Genomic DNA, 20869 nt, shown 5'->3' on the forward strand with positions numbered 1-20869 from the left:
GACACCCGGTTTGGAGCAGTAGAACGTGGGAAATTTAAAATGATTTAAGCAAACCTTTGGCTTGTTTACCTTGGGAGGAGCGCGACGCAAGAGGAACAACATGAGAGGTGAGCGGGAAAGCGAAGGGAGGCATTTACTTCGCAAAAGTCGATAAAGACCATCGTCTTTTGACGACGTTTGCAACGAAAGGAGCAGATACGCGGCCAATTTTTCCGTTTTCCTTTCGTCGGTGTCGGTTTCTGTTGACGGCAGCATGTGTCGATTTTGTTGAAGGGGCTTGGGTTGCTGTAGCCGGAAATACTGTGGCATGGTCCGGCATGATGGATTGACAGATGTTGGAGCCGTGGCGCCAGAAGACTGGGGCGGAATTCCAGTGGAAGTGCTGCGAAATATTTCGGTCGAACTACTCAGAGAATTCTTTCGATGGTTTTGAGGGCGATAACTAATACCCTTGGCAAAATGCTAGGTCTAAGTGCATTCCGTTTCTTATTTTTTCTGGCGGGGGAGCTTTGTTGCGGCCATCTTATATTTTGGTGCCGTTCTGGGATAGCACACCCGCACGCTCCACACTTTGCCGGTTACCTTGACTTGCCTACCGGGGATCGAGTGCTCGCCGTTTCACGGTCTGCAGATTTTATTCATTGTGCAGTCTCGAAGCGACTAGATCCACCACAATCCCGAAAAGAAGCAGCACGCAGCAGCCAAAAGAACGGGGGAAAAAATCAAGTCACCTTTCGGAAGATAAAGATGGGTTAAACACGATGCTTTCTCCTATGAAAATTGAGTCAAAGTCAAAATCTAAAAGGCGAACTATTTCGACCATATCCGAATGGTGCAATTAGATATACCTCGCCTTCATAATGTGGGTAACCCAGGTTTAACTCCGACAACGAGAACGCGTTTTTTTTTCTTTTTAGGCGCTTGATGTGCGTTCGATTACCATCATCTTCACAGTTTTGTGAAACCCGTTGAATAAGCTTGGCTTCCCTGTAGTGGGTTTTCATCAGACGAGCGACGCCGTCTTTGAGGCATAGAGCGCTGGGCTTTACAACGGGAGTGGCTATTTGTAATGTCTTCGCCTATCGCGAAGTCAGACACCTGCCACGCATGGACTGAAAGTGAAAGTGGGAAAGCTTCGCCGACGGCGCTAACTTGGAATCTTCATACCCGAAGACTCCTAAGCATCCAGAGCATTGAATGGGAGCAGATGCTTCGAAGTGAAGTGGACACCCCGACGATCGCCGGTGACACGGAGACTACAAGAACGGCGTCCTTTTCAGCTCTCTCGAGTGCTGGCCTCTCGGCGCCGATGCAAGAAACGGTCCAGGTGTGCCGATAAAAAGCAGAGACGCGCGTGCAGCGTGTGGTGCTTGCTCGCGATAAGCGTAACACCTGCCCGCTTCTCGACGAAATGTTCCTTGCCTACTCCGCCGGCTGCGTAAGCATTGGGAAGGAGGGGTATCGGCGTCGGACTAGGTAACTTCGTTGCTGCCCCATCGTGCTAATTCTTGCCATTTATATGCACTCAGTGCACCACAATTTCAGTGGCTGTTCGGCGGGTTTGAGCCGTTAATGAATTAATCCCACACACTCACCTAGACTCCCTATCTATACGGGACAACAGTACGTTGAAGGGACAATGAAGTGATTTTTACAGCGTGCATGTCTTGCGCTATAAAGGTTCTGACCAAACTTGCGTCTGTCGGGTCACGTTGACAAAGCAATGCGCGTGCTCACTCCGCAGTTAGTGTAAAATGCTCGGTAGGTATCAATTTAATGTAGGTGTATACTTGGAAGAGTCATAAAAGGAAGAATTTTAAAATATCTTCTAAAATAATAATTTCTTTGCTTGCAACCACAGACAACTTTTAACCCTAGTGATGAGCCGTGACCCATGCCAAAGACAAGCACGGAACGTTCCTACCCGTGCACTGAATTCTTTAACCCTTTTCCCCAGAAAAGGGTGTAAAAATCTTGTGCCATGGCGAACTGATTCAAAAGGGAGTAAGGATGACAAAAGGGTGCTATTGCGAACATCCTAAAAGGGGTGTAAGGTTGCTTAAAGGAGCCATGAAGACAAAATATAAGTTGGGTTTATTAGAATGACTGCTTAGTCCCGATAACAATGATACCAATATCATCACAATCTTCGAACAAATAGCGGAGATATTAAAGAAAACGTGTGAAGCAGTCGCGACCCCCTAGCCAATTTCCCGCAACTTTTCTATGACGTCACGGAACCTTGTTTGTGCAATTGGCGGCCGCCTAACTGACCTATTGCGACGACACATGACTGGACGTCTGTAATGGGGCCTCTACTTCCATTTGACCGCATCACTTGAATGCGAACGTGCCGTTATCGCACTGAAAATTATTTTTTATTGTTGGCCCGTGTGACGTCATTCTTGCTCATAACACGTCACTGTGGCGCAAAATGTGAAAGTTTTTAAATACTTCTTGCTTTTTTTTGTTAAAAAAAATCTTTTGTGGCTGTAATGGAGCTGAGTGAGATACTGAATCCCAGTTCTTTCAAATTAAATGAAGTTGTATTTTCTCTTCATGGCTCCTTTAACACACTAAAACAAGGGTGTGGCCAGTGCAGCTACGCGGGACAGTGCGGTTCGGCTGAGCGCGGAGCATGACATACAGAATTCAACACCCACAAGTCACACTTGGACCACAAAGGAATTGACCAAAAAAACCAACCAGATGCATGGAGAGAGTGCATACTGACTTACCTTAGAAATATATCTCCTCTTCGGACTTTCACAGCCAGGCGAGGAAATTCCCCCAGTAGAGCCGGTGCGGTTGTCGCAAAAATCATACATTTTAGCGCTGATTTTGGAACTTTCATTCTAGTGGGAGAATATAGAAGTAAACATGCCGATTGGCAAACACGTTTTAATCTGGAGGTAGTTATTATGTTCAATACGACATAGAATATCAAACACGTATTCCAGACCATTACAACACCAACCAAGGTATTACATCGTGTAAATATATAACTTGCATTTTAGGGTCTAGTCGTGCCGAAATTGTGTAAATAAACACTCGCTAATTAAATTATGTACAAAGTACGCGCGCCCAGCGGCTTTACTGTGAAGCTACAAGACTACCGAGGCGCAGTGGGGCGAGCGTGAGCTCAAAATTTGTGAACTCGTTCGGTGGCCACCGTTCGGTTGTGTGGTGTGGAGTGTGGGGCGCTAATTAAGAAGTTGATTAACGTTATCGCTTCTGGGCCTTTTGGCTTCTTTAATTTTGGCATTAATTCTTCTCCTTGCACCGTCAAAACGGTACCACTCGGCGCAACAAGCGACGGAACGAGGCACCCCGCGACGCGTTTCCAAAGCCGTGATTGTACCAATTGTATTGCGCCTCCGATAGGTGGCGGCAGGAGTCCCGCCCGAGCGCGGCGAGGCAAAGCTATACTCATTGACAACACCGGAAGTTGCCGCTGTGCCTTATCACCATAGCTGGATGTTTCTCCGCGCGGCGCAAGTAGGGCGTTACTGGGAATATTTTGAAGTAGGCGTGAGCCGTTCCCGTGATTTTTTGCACTTAATATGCTTATAAACGACTCCAGTGACGACAAACAAACTGCGTGAGACAAGGCAGACGATATCACGCATTCACAGCAAACCCCTTTCAAAACGCGCGCGCACTGACGTCACGGGTCCCGCGCTTCGGCGGAGTGATACACTACATGAGGTGGTGCCGTTCTTGAGTTGTAACCGAGTATAGGGTAAAGCGGTGCCAGTGCACGCGGTGACGTAATCGATGGACGCCTGGCGAGGTGGTTGGGCTGGTGTACGTGCTCCGCCCAACCACCGACTAAAACAGCATCGCTGTTAAAACGGCTAGCGCCCGAACATCGTGCTCGTGGCTCCAGCGATAAGCCATAACGTAAAACAAAGTCCCAGCAGACGGCGCGCCAGCGATACGAACGCCTGAAAACTGAAGTGTATTACGCACACCTTCATTGCGTTTATCATGGGAGGACCCAGACAGGAAAGGAACGGCGTCAGAGGTGGGCGCGGGAGAGGACCCAGCAGGGGCTGCCAAAGGCTATCGTCTTTCAACCACATTCAGTGCAGCGAAGGGAGCTCATACTCGGCCAGGTTTTTTCAGGAGATTTTGCGTTCGGATTAGGCTTATACAAAAAAAACATCTGCTTGTGTTCAGTTGCAATTCGACACCTTGCTTTTAACGGCACATTTTTTTGGAATGCGTGTTAAGTTCTCCTAGTCCTAGTCCTAGCTTATCCAGTGATTGCAGTGCTTCTTTTGTTCTTGCGTTGCTCACAAGGCATCGACGTTACCTTAAATAGTTTGAATGGCAGAGCTTGGCCGCGTGTTTTAGTTTTAGGCTGAGCTCAGAAACACTTTTCGAGAAATCGTAAATTTTTTACAAAAATTTAATTCCCGACGTTCAAACACTACATCCCGAAGGCGGATTTCCGCTGACCAAAAGCTGGAATGACGAAAGACCCGAAGGTTTTCATTACCTATGCTCTTTAAAATAGTAGTGTTCCTGACTAGAACCTCCTGTGATCATACGCGTAATCGCCGAGGTCGCTGCAAGTGGCCCTTATTTGGATCTTATCGCCAGCGTTTGTTTCTTGCCTATGAGCTGAAATGTTTGCACTGAGGCCCAGCTCTTACGTAAAATTCGCAGTTTGAGTAGTCCCTTAACTGAAAAATGTGTTAATACGGGCTCGTTGGTGCATACTTAGTTTGATAACAGCGCTGGGACAGGACGCAGAGAAGGCGACACGAGAATGGGCGCTGCTCGTGTCGCAAAGTCTCGTGTCGCTTTCTCTGTATCCTGTCCTAGCGCTGTTATCAAACTAAATTGAGCAGTCCCATTTTTCTTTTTATTTTTTTCAGAAGCCATACTACAATTCGTCTATATTCCAGCTTCGCTGCAAATGTTCTGGACAGACGATAGTCTAACGCCGCCCCTGCCAAATTGCAACCTTTCCTTCTCACGCAACTTCCTCCTTCCTCCCCCCCCTCCCCCCCCCCCCCCGTCTCCTCCCATGGCGTATAAAAGGGAGGTTTGCTCCTTTCAATTGAATGTTCCCACGTTTGCACTTCTTTTCGTATTTCCTTTTCTTTTCTTTTCTTGTGGGTATTGTTTTCATTCTACTTGTAACAGTTATCAACATCGTTTGTTTTTGTTTTTGCTTTCACTGCATCTTTCTTCTAGGCCGTTTTCGTAGCGTTTTTTGTTTGCTATAGTAAATACCGATCTAACGTGTTATTTTTACTTAGAACTTCGCTCAGTCTCCACTAAAAAACTGTAGTTGGGTCAGTTTCTTGACTTTCCATGCCCGAGAAACCGTGACAGCACAGACGTCGACCCCAGAACAGCGCAGGTATACTCTCGCTTATGTAATTCAGTTTCACGTCAATATGGCTAAGCTTTTTCTTGCGCTGAATAATATGGAGATGTCGTGCTATTTGCAGCCAGACAAGCAGATACACGGCCAAATTTCTCCCATGGAGAAACTGGTCCATTCGATGGATGAACGCACAGACGGATGGACAGACGGACGCACAGACAGACAGACAGACCGACAGAGAGAGAGACAGACAGACAGACAGACAGACAGACAGACAGACAGACAGACAGACAGACATAGAGACAGACAGACAGACAGACAGACAGACAGACAGACAGATAGACAGGTATGATTTTTATTTCGAGCAGAAGAAATGTTTTCTGTCCATTTTCCTAAATTTTAGGGTCCCACAAGCCCACAAACAAAAAATAAAGCTGGCATAAGTATAATGATGGCTTTCTTAGTGTAACAATTAATTAATGCATCTGATAAGCAAATTTTTTTTCTCAGCAGAAAAAAATGTTTCTTTGTTTTTCTAAACTTTATAACCACACGGAACCAGAAAAACAAAAAACGATATTTATAGTGTTCTTATTTCTAGATTTACTACTATGGAAATCAAACTAGCTCGTCGGTATTCTTTAGCCGCAAGTCGTCATTTTTGTTCTAATTGTAACTTCTTTGTAGCGTCCAGATCCGCTATAACTCAACAATGCTGATGTCTGTCGCAAAAGGCATCCTTGGAGAACTGTTCGTGAGAAAACTAGCAGTTTTGGTTTAGTTCTTCAGGCGCTAGAGGAACTTTTGTGCGGCAATGACAATTAACACCGTCAGCACCGAAATGGATAAAAAGTGTCGCCATGACAAGATTTCACCGAACCACGCCGATGCTTACAAAGGTTCAGTACCAGAATCACGGCGTGTGCTTTGGGCCTGGCTTTTACGGTGAGCTCAGAACGGGTGCACGTCTATGCGCAACCATTACTCGCGGCTCGAGTGCCTTGTTCCGAGTCTTCGATAAACAAAGTCAGCTTCCCCTCATAGCGCACCTGCTTGTCGTAGAGGCCATTCCTGTCTTTATCAGCCTCGACTGGGCTCAGCTAACACCCCCGCGATAAGAAAGCCTTACACACCTTACGGCCACGACGCCATTTGCACATTCAATTGGCTATACACGCATTACATTGATGCTAACATTTTCTGACGTGTTCCTCCTTACCTGGTCACTGACACACAAAGGAGTGATGCCTACAGTGAATCTGCAAGAAGGCTTGTTACGAGGGAGGCGTGCATCCGCCAGAAGACACTTGAGCGGCTCGAAAGGCCAAGAAACTAGTGCACTACCAGACGAAGCCACTCGACGATGCGGCATAATATATTGCCCCTTTCCTCTTCCGTCAGCAAGTCCTCGCGTATTTACTACGCGCGCAAGTGGGGCGTCGTAAGAACTAACTGAAGGGGTTAAACGTACCTTCCCATGCTGCAGTCTTTAGCGACAGCTCGGAACGAAGTAGCTATTTTGGGGCAACGTGTCGAAGCTGAACAGAACCGGAACGTGTAACTCCCCAGTATAAAATCACAACAGGAATATTGTAAAAACCTAACAAGAATTCGTATCGTACGACAATAAACTTTGTTGTGACAACAGAAGTCCTGTTCTTACGACAAATCCATCTGTTGTTACGACACACATTTCTGTCGTAACAGCAACAACATTTCTGTCTTAACAATCAATTTTTTGAACGACAAACATTCCTGTAGTCAGAACAGGACTGTCATTTACGCCACTCTTCACAACGAGCAATAATATTGAAACCATGTGCAACTGCTCATGGAACAGCAGGATCATGACAAGACACGAATTTGGCACGACGGAACATCAAACTTAAGACACGAATACGACACACGACATAACATCAGAGTCACGTCACGACAAAAATACCACAAGATGAAAGTAAGACATGCGAAAATACGACAAACTACGGAAAGGTTTCTTGTCGTCTTTTTCGACTGGGTCGAATCAAGCCGGCCCTTTGTCGGAGCTGAACCTGAATAGTTCATTTTGTAGCACATCTTACTCGATGCTCAGCTGAACCGAAAGAAAATTTCGGTGAGGTTTCAAAAGCAAACAGTTCAGGAATGATTTGTTGAATATCCGATTGAGAAGGGCATTTTCCGCCTTTCTTTGTCGTGGCATCAACATCGTAATTCCCTGCGCCGCCCTCTAATAATTCACTAGAATAGAAACGCTTAATGCGGTCACGACAGAGGAAAGGGATGCCTCTAGGCACGCTGAAACTGAGCGCCACAGAAATATAACTTTCTCTGCAGCCTATACGGGCGGCATCAAACGTTAGATTTGCCCTTCCTAAGCACCGGTTGGACTAGACCAAGACACAAATGGAAAAACTACGTTTTAAAAGGGATTAAATTACATTACCGAATACTTTCCTCAAAACTGCTCCAAAGTAATTAAATTACATTGCAGATAACTGGTCCTTGAAATTAATTCCACTACAATGGAAATTACTACTGAAAGTAATGACGTTGCTTTTTAATTACTATTCACTGCTGGCACGGAAAAGGAAACACAGCATCTAGACCACTGTTACACCGAAGCTGCAACTAAGCATCCATGTTGGCACCAGAAAGCCTGCCCCGCTTCAAAGGGAAAAAAAATTAGGAGGGGCTTAGCTCGGCTATGCCAGGATATACGTAGCGTGAGCTGAGGGTCAGCTGTTATTCTTATCTTTCCTGGTTGTCTAGGATTAGCTTGATTATCATGCTTACGGCTGCTGCAATGAGACACACGTGGCGCATTATGCGGCTCCGGGGCAGCGTCACCAATCGCCCCAGAGCTAATCTGGTTCCGCAGGCACACGCCGGTGTTGCCGCGACGCACGAGCCATCGGTTCCACACCCGCCATCCCCTCGCATGATCATCAAGTGGACCGGGCCGCCACGTGCGGAGCATGGGTCGGCGAAGACGCTGGGGTGTGTGAGAGACGCCCGGCAGCTAGCAACGTTCTGTGCGCCGTGTGACGTCGCTGCTCCTCGCGCATGCGCAGCACGGCTCTCCAGGAGCCACGGCCAGTGTAGCTCAAGCTACAAAATTCTTCGTGATGACGTCGTACTTTGCATTAGTTCGCGGTTATCCTGTTCCTTTTTTCGCCAGCTGAAACTTCAAATTCGGCCGGTTTAGGTCCACTGGACGAAGACCTCTCCCAAAGGTTTCCAGCCCCTCCTATAGTGAGTTTATTATTGGGTCCAGTTCGTGTTCCGGAATTTTCTCCGTCTTTCCCGATGTTGTTTACGGTCCATCGCTATCCATTTCTCCGCACCAATGGTCCACCTGTCGTCCTTCATATGCAAAACGTGTCCTACCCAACTTTCCTTCTTTCCCCTAATCACAACTATTGTGTCTTGCATTCGTGTTCTCTCGTCAAAGCTGCCGCCATCTCCGAGTGTGACACTTATTCTCCTGTGCGCTGCTGGTTGGACGTCCGTGTGTCAGGTTTCGGCGCACGTTAATGATCCCCAGGGAGTCAAATTAAAGGGACCCTGCAACACTTTTTCAACATTTCTTTTGAAATCTTAAAGGCTTGCAGAACATAGTCACCAAACACACCCAGCACTGAGATTAGGGGGTCGCAAAGTACCTACCAAAAATTACTACTCTATTCCCATTAGATAACTTGTAAACTCTCTCAAAAGATTTTTCTCTCATTCCCGGTCTTGAAGTTCTTCCACAGCTCGAATTACGTCACCAAAGCCATGTAGCGGCTGCTGGCCGGTTTTCCTTCAGTTGCAGCAATGAACGCTTTTCGATAGCAACTTAAAAAACAAGCCACGAAAACAAAGCAGAGATGGGAGGCGTATCTGGTGCGACGAGCAAATCGCGCTGTGCCGCTCCGTGTTGGCGATAACTATAGCATTCGCAGTGGTTCCAGGCGCGAAGGATAGAACCCGCTGCGGTGGCTCAGTGGCAAGGGCGTTCCGCTGTGCAGCACAAGGTCGTGGGTTAGATTCCCTGCCGTGGCGGCCGCTTTTCTGATGGAGGCGAAAAGCCAAAACGCCCGTGTGTACAAGATTTCGGCGCACGTTAAAGATCCCCAGCTGGTCAAAATTAATCCGGAGCCCTCCACTACGGCGCGCCTCATCGCCTGCGTTGCGTCGGCGCGTTAAACCCTACAATCAATCAATCAATCAATCAATCAATCAATCAATCAATCAATCAATCAATCAATCAATCAATCAATCAATCGATCAATCAATCAATCAATCAATCAATCAATCAATCAATCAATCAATCAATCAATCAATCAGTCAATCAATCAATCAATCAATCAATCAATCAATCAATGATAGAGTGAAAGCGCTTATCGAAATTGTTGCAGGGTCCCTTTAACGTTTAACCATCCACTTCGGCGCGCCTAATAGCCCGGTATTGCTTCTACACGCCCCATGATTACAATAAATTCAAATGATTTGGACCCATCTAAGTTTACTTTCAAGTTGTTCAGGGAGGACCCAAATCCCTACCCTACGTCTATGTGGAACGGCAATAAAACAGGGCACAGGAAGGAAAGACGGTGTCCGTGCCTGTCTTTCCTTCGTGTGTCCTGTTTTAGCGCTGTTCCTCTTAGACATGTACCAACTCGCCCTAGTTCAAAAGCTCCTACCCCATATGCCATTGCCGGAAGAACGCATTGCTTACAAGCAATGCGTTTTAAAACTGGTACTATACATGGTACCAGTTTCTTTAGGAACAATGGTTGGAACTGCTCAATGTCTTTTGTAGCCCTTCCGACACTGATGCAGTGTTTACTTTTCATGAAATGATTCAGTACGACTAACTTGAAACATTTCAAGCAAAAACAGCGCTCAAGACGGCACATAAAGGAGGAGGCTACACACACATAGCGCTGTTACCAACCAAGTTTATTTGCCTCTCGGCAATATAAACGAAAATTTTACCTAAGGTATAAGCTTGGGCGTGTTGGTATATCATTGTCGGAACAGCGCAAAGGGATGAGGACCAGGTATCCCTTTGCGCTGTTCCGACAACGAAAATGTTAGACCATGATAAGGGCGGAAAGAATACAGAAACATGAAAGATTACAAAAAAGTCAACAGTATAAACAAAAAACAGCATGTTTGCGTCATGATTTGTTCCAACATTTTGCTTAGCCCTCAATAAACGCTATCTCCTCTGTATACAAGGCAACAGAAGGGGCGCTTACGCAACCAGTGCCACTCTTATAAATCGTGTATTCGTCCAGCAGCTCACGCGTGCGCTGATTTCCGTAGCGCTTTATCACTTTCCACTGCTCAAATTCAGGAGTGCACTTGCACGACGACACGTGCGAGGGGAGCCAGCCACCGGATTTTGCTTTGAAACTGGACGCTTGCTCCATAAGCCGTACGTTCAGGCCCCGCCCAGTTTGGCCTACATACTGGCGGCCACAATTCAACGGGATGAAGTAAACTACGCCGGCCCTGCACTTGGTGAAGGGTCGCACGTGGTTTATGACGCATTTTCTACGGTAAGGCCAACCGTCATTAACTCGCGCACACATCTTGCTGAGTTTGTTGGGAGCCGAGAAAACCAGTCGCACACCTGCTCTTCCCACGACCTTCTTCAGCCTGTCACAGACAACATAAGGCATCACAGCAGTCTTATCATTGTCCCTTTCAGGTTCCTGTATATAAGAAGGAGTTCGCAGTTCCCGCCAAATCTTCTGTAGCCTCCTTCTTGGTGTCCCGTCTTGAGCGCTGGTTTTGTTTGAAGTATGAACCAACAAGCCCAAACACTTCCATTGTTTCGACTAACTTGCCCAGGATAGATATATAATTGTTTGCTCCCAATATTTCGTTACCTATACCTTGAAGAGGCACCCGTTCGCATATCTATTAAACAAAGCTTTTGATTTGTACTGTTTATTTTGCCCTGGAACTAATGTTTCCGGGCAGACTTGTCTTACATAGTACACAGTAGACAGCTTGGAAGCGAGATCGGCCTTATACTCCATACCGTAATGAGAAGGGCGAAAATAGCGGGCCAGCAGTCAGAACAGAAAAATTGGCCGCGTATCTGCTCCTTTCGTTGCAAATGTCGCCAAAAGACGATAGTCTTTATCGGCTATTGCGAAGTAAATGCCTCCCTTCGCTTTGCCGCTCACCTCTCATGTTGTTCCTCTTGCGTCGCGCTCCTCCCAAGGTAAAGACGCCAAAGGTTTGCTTAAATCATTTTAAATTTCCCGCGTTCCACTGCTCCAAACCGGGTGTCTCGATGCGAACGCTACTGTACGGCGGAGACGCGCGTTAATCGAGGCGCCCTACTTCAACGTTTATAGAACCGCGTTTCCCTACTCCACGTGCGTTGCAAGAAGAACGTGGAACCTACCTAGTGGAACCTTGCGTAACTGTTGCCGGTTGATTTCTTAAAATGGCGCAAGAAGCTATAGTGGCGCGGGCGACAGTAGGCGAAGGCGAAGTGAATTCTTTTTCTGCAGTTGATGAAGTATTTAATTTCGCAAAAGCAAGCATGTTTGATTTTTTTATAAAGGAACACAGCAAATATCACTTCTGTATTGATTTGCTGTCTCATATTTGCGTAATGTCTTGTTCTTCTTCAACAATGTTGACAAGTATGAACCTTACACCGGACATAGACGGGTAGATTTAGCTGTGACTATATAAGACTAACGGGCAGGCATTGTTTTGCTTTGGCCGGGTGGCTGAATCGAGTCACAGACAGACAGACGGACAGACATACAGACATACAGACAGACCAAAATTTCTGGGTTTAAGGAGCCCAAGAAAGACTATCGTCTTTAATAATGGGCGAGTGAAAACATGAAAAATGTTGAATATTAGCGGCACCCGACACGGCGCAAATTAGATTTTTTTGTGTAATAGCGGTTGTAGCGTTCTTGCGGCACATTAACTCACCAAGCTTATGTTTCAGCAAGTTCTTATATTTCTACTGAAACTATGTTCAGTAGGTGAGGCCCTGCGCTGCTTTTGAGAAAGAGCATTTCAGAAAGTTTTTTTTTTTATTTGAGGCGGCTACAGTTTTATAAAATTACGGGATTTTTTGACGCCAATTCTCCAAATGCTTTTAAAGTGAAGGCTTTCGGAGTTGAACTGATGGCGTCCTGTCAAAAAAGTAATGCATTTCCGCATAGGCTCCTTGGCCGACAGAAAAGCTCTCAAAAAAATTAGAAGGTCCTAGGGCCTTCATATTATAGCTGAAATTGCTCCTGGAAAAATGTGGCGCCAGCAATGCATTTTTGTTTAGAATTGAAGCCGACCTTCAAGAAATCAATGTAAGCTGGTGATGATGATGATGATTGCTATTGGTATCCCCTTTGTAGCGGGGTGATGACATGTCATCTTACCAAAAACGACTAATATACCCATGTTTTACACTCTTGGTTTAATACTAGCACTGCTTAGGGCAGGCACAAAAGCTTATTAGGCACAAAATACTTTTTTTTTCCTGTTACAGGTGGTAACTGTCACCAGCATTCTAATCTTCTTTTCGTCCCCTCGACAGCCTTGAAGTTAACTTCCTCTCTGATACCCTTAAATCCTAGGGCTTCTGAAAGCCCAATATTACCTTCATGTAGATTTGGATGGATACCCTCACATTCTAACACTATGTGCCGCATAGTTTCTGTTTCTTTTCCGCAGACCACACATACCCCATCATTTTGTGAATACTTCCTCACAAAACTCTTAGTTCGCAGGCAACCTGCTCTAGCCTCAAAAAGCAAAACACTGCCCTGGGAATTATCGTAGAAATTTTCCTTTCTGATGTTCAATTTCTCAGCGTTGTCTTTGTAAGCTGGCATTCCCACATTTACCGTTCTGCAGTGAAGCATGACCATGTACGGACAGTGTATGGTTAGAGAAAACGGCTTCAACTCTTGTCTTATTGAAAGTATCACCAAACAAATTACCTGAAAATTACCCGCTAAGACGACTCTACATGCGTGCAACAGGGCTTCTATTGTGTTAAAGTGGTAAACTGAAAATCGCGAAAAAGGTACGAATCTCGATAATACAATACTTACATCGATCACGAAGAAGGAGTAGCCTTCTTCGTGATCAATGGATGTATGGAGGGGAGGATGTGGTAGGTCAGATAAAGAATTTGGAAAGAAAGGAAGTGGAGAAAAAATGCTTGCCGGCATTTCCAAATTCTTTATCTGTTTCAATGACCTACCACATCCTCCCCTTTGCTTTCCGAGGTTTTCTTGACCGCCAACCCTTATTTCTACATACATACATACATACATACATACATACATACATACATACATACATACATACATACATACATACATACATACATACATACATACATACATACATACATACATACATACATACATACATACATGCATACATACATAGTATTACATACATACGCACATACATACATACGTTAGATGCATGAACGCATACAGAGAGGCCAAATTTTTCTTTTGTTAAATAGCCCAAGAAAGACTACCGCATTTAAAAAGGGCGCCTTTGGCAGTCTGCTGCGAAATGCGCTCCAAATAAAAGAAATATTCGCGTCCGCCACAACGGCGGACTATCGTGCACCCTTCGTTCCCGGAGCAAATGGACTGCAGACGGCGGCGCGTGCGAAAGTGAACGCGAAATCCGACGCTTGCCGCAGCAGACAGGCGCCAGACGCGTGGCGGAGGTGGAGTCGCGCGGAGGGAGCACATGTCGCGCAACCGTGTCCACTCCAGCAGGCGGCCGCCGAACAGATGTCTGCTCCGTCCCACTCCTGGCCAGAGGAGGAGCGGGGAACGAGACAGGCAGGGGGAGCAGAGGAGAGCCAGCCAGACTGGACTCTCCCGGGACAGGTTTTTGGGGACCTGCTGTATGGGCGCTCGATCGCCCGTCCGGCGGCAGATTTATGCCCCACTTTTACGGCGTGTTTAAACGGCGCCGGGGGGCGAACACGGGAGTGAAAGTGAGAGCAGAGGCAACTGCAGGAGAAAACGATCTCGTCCATTCGTTATATTGTTTATTTATTAATTTTATTTGTTTTTGTTTATTTATATATTGTAAGTGCTCACCAACAGCAATGGGCCTTGTCGGGTGATGCACCGGGTACAGGAGGAATAAGAGGCCGACAAAGAAACGTACGAGTAAGGTTAAAACAACATGCGAGTAAGCAAATATGAGTAAAAATAAATCTGCGGAAATACCCAGAAGCGGAGTGTGAACAAACGTTCTTCGATGTCTTCGCGGATAGTGTTTGCTCATTCTACGCGCTTGTAGTTGTAGAGAACAGCGACACGTTTTCTTTAATGCGGCAAAATCGCGCAGCGACAATACAAGCGGCTACAGCATTCACCCAGGGGCAGACTGGAAACCATTTCTTTTGTTCGGTGCTAGGGCAAAATAAGAATAATGAAAATGAAGTAAGAAAGTATTTGGTGAGAGCAACTTACATGATCTAATCTCCTCTACTAAAAAGCTGCGCGACATTATTTTCAGCCGACGCAGCGAAAAACATGCACAAAAAGTGGGCTACGTGTCTACTGCTCATTTCGCCGCAACCGCCGAACCGCAGTAGTAGTCTGCCGGCGCTGCACGGTAAATGCTTATCTCTCTCCCACACCCACCTCTCACTCCCTTTCCCTCTCGCCTCGCTTTTGCAGCGATAAACACGGTGGTCGTTTGCAGAATTCAATGCAGTGTTCTCGCGTTCTACTGTTCACGGGCCGTCCCTTTGAACCAGTCGTTACAGTTAGACTTTGTGTGCCTCCACGATGTCTACCATCGGGCGCAAGCACTTTTTGTATTTTGGGGTCAATTTTTTTTACAGCGAAGCTGTTAGCCTATCGTTAATGGGGAAATTTCGTGTCGTAAACAAAAAAATTACACCATCTTCCCGTAGGGCAATCCTGAGTAGTATGCGAAGTAGCCATGGGGTCAAGTGCCCATTAGTTTTCAGTTCGTCGTTTCCGTTAGGTTGAGGTACGTAGCTACCGTTATATTTACCGTTTGGTTTCCATGGTAACTACCAAACTTTTCAATTACCGGACCTTCGAAATGGGAAATTGCGGTGACCCCATGGCTGCTTCGCATACTTCACAGGGTTCCCCTACGGGAAGATGGCGTAATTTTATTGGAGGGGGGAGGGGGTTAGAATGGAGAGGCATTAGAGAGAGAGAGAGAGAGAGAGAGAGAGAGAGAGAGAGAGAGAGAGAGAAGGGGGGGGGGGGACGTTGTACGTGGTACGAGTTTGTCTTTATTTAGGCATTATCATCATCATGTTCACCGTAGGTGACGTCGAGCTGTGGTTGGCGTTCCGCTTTGATTATGACCGCCTTATGGTCTGTGAAATGTAAAGTCAAAGGCTGTTGTAGTGGATGAACCGTAAAGTTGTTGAAGATGAGGTCGATGCACGTTCCCCGGACGGTTGTGGGCTGCTTGTAATCACGGTCCGCCGAGACTCGCCGACGCACGCCGCCGCCGACGACGATGAAACGTCGAAGACGTGTGAAGCGTGCTCGTCTCGTCCCGGCCCAGGAAGACACCGGCAACACTGTCGCTCCAGGAGCCCTTATAGTGTAAGACACCACCGGGCGTTCAGCAAGCCGAGTATGCGCAGTGGGGGTGTGGACGGCGCACCAACAACAAGGAAGGGACATAGCCCCGACCATGAGATGCTTCGCATCTAAAAACCCACGTAGAAGCCAGAAGTTCGCGCCAAAAACTCCGAGCGCATGCGTCAGGCAAATCAGGAGTGCAGCATAGGGCTCAATATTCGTGTAAAGGAAAACCGCAAAACAATTCTAAACCGCGTGATGGCTGATAAGGCGCCAGTGACATTGCGACCCCCTCGCCCCATGTGTTCTGGTAAAGATTACGTTCGCAGCTGCTCTCGAAAGGGGAGGGCGGTTGACGTTATCCGAGGACTAGCACATGCGCCAGGCCAGCAGTTTTCGCACAGTACGCCGAGCGCATGCGCGGGCCCCAGCCTTTGCCGCCAGAGAAGCCGAGTGCAATCGACGAGCCCGCAGAGGCAACCAGGAACATTTCATACCATCCCCCCATCAGCCAGTGTAGTGGATTACAACAGCTGCGCTGCTGCACAAGCAGTTTCACAGGGTGGGATGGCGGCCATGTTTTTTTTAAGCGTAAGTTTTCATTTTCTATCGCAAATATCCGCCGCACATTTATTTTAGATTAGAAGAACAGTACGTAGAACAGTGGAATGAGCACTGTATTGATGTTTTGTTTCAAGTATGCCTATTTTTTTTTGTTTGCTCAACAATGTTGACAAGTATGAAATTTAGTAGTCTGGAAAGGTTTTGTCTCTATGAACTACCTGTTCAAGAATTCTTTTAACTTTCCGTGCGACGGAATCGAGGAACAGACAGACAGACAGACAGACAGACAGACAGACAGACAGACAGACAGAAATTTTCGCGTTTCAGTAGCCCCAACAATGAGTATCGTCTTTAAAACAACAAAAAAGAAAAACTACATCATGGGCCAGTAAATTAGCCACTCATTGCGAAGTGTGACCCTAACGGCTAATAAAAAAACTGCTTTTGGTATTCCGTGCATTCATGGATACACAGAGAAAGCGTGCGTAACCTTCAGTCTATTCTGTTGCACATACGTAAATATAAGTAACGGACAGTATTGCACACCATACAATCCATGTAGCGCATTGTAATAAGAGCGGAAGAGGTTTCTGGAAAATTACACGTTTAGAGCACGCGCAAGACAATAAGTATGAAAATATTAAATAAACGCGAGATATATAACACCTACCCTTTAATTAAGCAATACTGTATTGCCTATTTTCTACAACTTTCTTTCCTGTTTCTTGTTTTAAGATTTCGTTAAATGTTACCTGTTTTTTTTTAAACACTGCTACAGCGATGCCTTTGCAACACCGCGGTGTCTCACTGATTACAGACTATAGTGATACCCGTTGCGGGGAGCCTTACGGGCGCCGTGTGGCAGAAAGGGCGGATTCGTCGCCGGAGTTGACGGTAGGAGAAAAATCTCGTAGCGCCATATTTCGGCACCCAGTGACACCGGCGGGCACTGCGGACAAAACAAACAAACAAAAAATAAATAAACAAAATAAATAAATAAATAAAATAAATAAATACATAAAAATAAATAAATAAATACATAAAAATAAATAAATAAATAAATAAATAAATAAATAAATAAATAATAGCTGCGTTCGCGTGCGACTTGAACCAAGGTCTTTGAGAAAAAACCAAGTCCGTTACCACTGCACAAACTCGGTGCCTTTTCATTTTTGTTAGACGGAAGCCAATGCCACTCGAATAACCCCAGCTACAACAAAAGTCGTAACATCACAATGAGTCCCATACAAGGCGGGCATTGACAATTCAATTCCATGCCAGAGGGGAGCAATATGACACTTAGCCCCACTTCTCGCCCCGGCTCAAAAAAGCGGGCGGGCGTCATTAATGTGTGAGAAGTGGTACTACGATAGCGATGAACCTCAGCGTGCGGCCAAGGCATGGCAGTAAAGATTAACGTCATCGTCACCGAGCGACTCGTCGCGAATTCCTGCTCGCCATAAATCCCAGTGAGGGTGTGTTCGTAGCCCTTAGCTTTAAGTAGGGACCGGTCCCGGTATTCCAACTTCATCGTCATCGTCGTGGTCGTCCAAATGGCCGTCACAGTCATCTGCCACATCCCACATCGCATTGCGGCAGTCTTGTTTCTCACAATCCTCGGGCTCATCTTGCCCTTCTTTGTCATTATTATCGGACCCTTTCGCCGCATTATCTGTTTCAGACGACTCCGTTGCCGCCGTCATGCAACTCATCATTGCAATTCTCACCAATGCACCTCCGCCCCCCCCCCCCCCCCTCCGCTCTGCAGTATGTTTGCCGCACTCCCCATCTCTCTCCCTCTCTCTCTGGTCGTGCTGTCGCTTAACTTTGGTTGACGTTTAGTTGGGGTTTATTTGTGGTTCAGTTGCGCAATGGTGGCGGTAACTACAGAGAGCCGGCGTTTCTCTATGCTGCGAAGAAAGACCGATCTCATGGTGTTTACGCGGTTACGAGCGTAAGATACGTTGTCTAGTAGTCTCGTCAGGGAGGATTAAATGTCTCCACGATTTGTTGCTGTCGCATCCGTTTTCCAGACTAATTATTAAAAATCAGGAATAATATAAAATAATAATAATAAAGCTTTACTTCTGTTTCATGAATACAGATATAAATGAGAGAGAGAGAGAGAGAGAGAGAGAGAGAGAGAAACATTTATTGTACTAATGAGCAGAAGGATGTTCTTAAGGGCTCCACCCAGTAAGAGGCATCCTTATTCCAAGATGCCTTGGAGCTGGCTGTCCGTCCGGGCCCGTTCCACCAGTCTGCGCTGGTCCGAGAGCTCGGAGCTGGTCAGCTGCTCTACCCACTGCTCATAGGTATGGTTGGGATTCGGGGTTAGAGTTGGGGTTCACTGGCACTCGCAAACCATGCGGTATAGGGTGCCAGCAACAGGGTAGAAGTTACAGGTGGCAGGGTACTGGGTGGGGTACATAGCGTTTAGTAGAGTGTTATGGGGATATGGGATATGAATTGGTTTGTAGGCGCTAGTAAGTGGCTCCTTCGTCGCGTGCTAATTGTGAATATGGTGGTGGGAAGCGACGGCGGTCGTTTTTGTAGTGCGATAAGATTTCGCTGTATGTGTGGAGTAAGCCTGGAGAAATAGAAACAGCGGGAAAAAGCTGTCGTAGACAGCTTGACGCCGCAGCTCCCTGTTCTCTCAACAGCACCGCCGCGACAAAGCAAAAGAGAGAAATAAGACAATCTGAAAAATAGAATAATAAAAATCTAACATGAATACATTTCCTTGCGTTGCACGTTATTGCCGTTATCGGCAACGGGTGTAAAATGGTTAAATAGGAAAGCAAATGAGAGACATGAAAAAATAAAGTTAGCACATTTTGGACTTTGAGACATATTGCACGTAGTTGACGCTTCGAAAATCTGTATGTATCAAAATCGGCACACTCAAACGCGTTTAAAAAGAAGTGCTAGTGCCGCCTCAGGTTATTTATTCCTAAAAGGGTAATTCATTTCTTTCTGTCCCAACCGGGTCAGATTACGCTTATGGATTATATTTCTTTTTGTTCGTACTTTGAATCGGCTACCCAAGCATTATTCATGCAAGTTGACACTTTTCGTAGCACCACTTTTAAGAAAAAGGTCCTTGGTTGGCTCCTTAAACCAACATTATCGACGTGACGAAGAAACTTTTTTTTAATTAAATAAACTTTATGTAAATACGAATACTTTCCACGAAGCCAAGTTGACCATATTTTAAATTGGAACAATAAAGAGAACTGTACAGTAGCAATTCCTCAGATTTGGGGAGAATGTACATTAAACAACCAGTAGCAACACTGATTAGAGCCAACTTATTTATAATGTAGTCTACATGAATATCCCCCGACATGTTCACAGTAAACACGACACCAAGGCATTTAAAATTGTGCCGAAACTTTAAATCTCACGAATTCATTGTAATAGCAGAATGAGAGGGAACCGGTTTGTTTTTAGGGCGAAATACTGTCACGAAGCCATAGATGGCGCAGTTGTCTTCAAGGAAAAACAAGTTTATCGGAGCGAACTCGCGCTCCCCTAACAATTCAAAGAATACAGTGGCGGCGAAGTGACGTGCGCAGGCGAGTGTCGGTGATTCGAATACCGCGGCTTTTGTTTTGTTTTATTTATTCGCACAAACTGGCATCAGACCATGTGTGCAACGCACCATTCTCATATGATAAGCCATAATAATGAATTCCGATCTGCTAATCTTTGACATGGTAATAATATTCTCTGTTATAAATTATACTAATTGTAGTACAAAATAGTCATTTGCGCTATTTGAATGACCCCGATCACAGAAATGCGGTTAGAGGGAAATATTTAGTTACAGTCTTCACGCGTCTTTCACGAGCGTGGGGAAGATTTCATTCCGGATAACGGAGAAAATCGAAGGAAAAAGGAAGAGGAAGAACGTGATAAGGAGATAGGTGCGAGCTAAGCAGTCAACCATGGAGCACTGAACCATTCATCTTCGTTTTAATTTTCTGCAATGGATTTCTACCCATATAAAAAATTAGGCAAGCTTGCAATCGTGCGCAATACTTGAATGGCGACGCTACTGTAGGTGAGCATTTCCTGACCCATATCTAAGTTTCAGTGTCGATTGCAGGGCTAGTAATGCGGTGCGGTGCTAGTAATCAAGTGCGGCTCTAGTAATGTGGTGCTAATAATCGTCGTCATATGCATCAAAGAGTTTGTCGCCTTTTTCGCGGGGAGTGGCGGATGCAAAGGCATCCTCAGCACTGTAGACTTCCACCAGCTTTTCTACTCGAGGCAGCGGTGGCGGGATGTGCAAGTCGTCGGGGGAGGATTGGCACCCTCGTAGCCATGTCTCCAGTTATCCATAATGGCGTCTAGAGAATGCGGCAGCCGCGGT

This window comes from Haemaphysalis longicornis, unplaced genomic scaffold (genome assembly GCF_048455015.1).
Source record: "Haemaphysalis longicornis isolate Haplotype H1 unplaced genomic scaffold, Haemaphysalis longicornis Haplotype H1 scaffold_6, whole genome shotgun sequence".
Lineage (NCBI taxonomy): Eukaryota > Metazoa > Arthropoda > Arachnida > Ixodida > Ixodidae > Haemaphysalis > Haemaphysalis longicornis.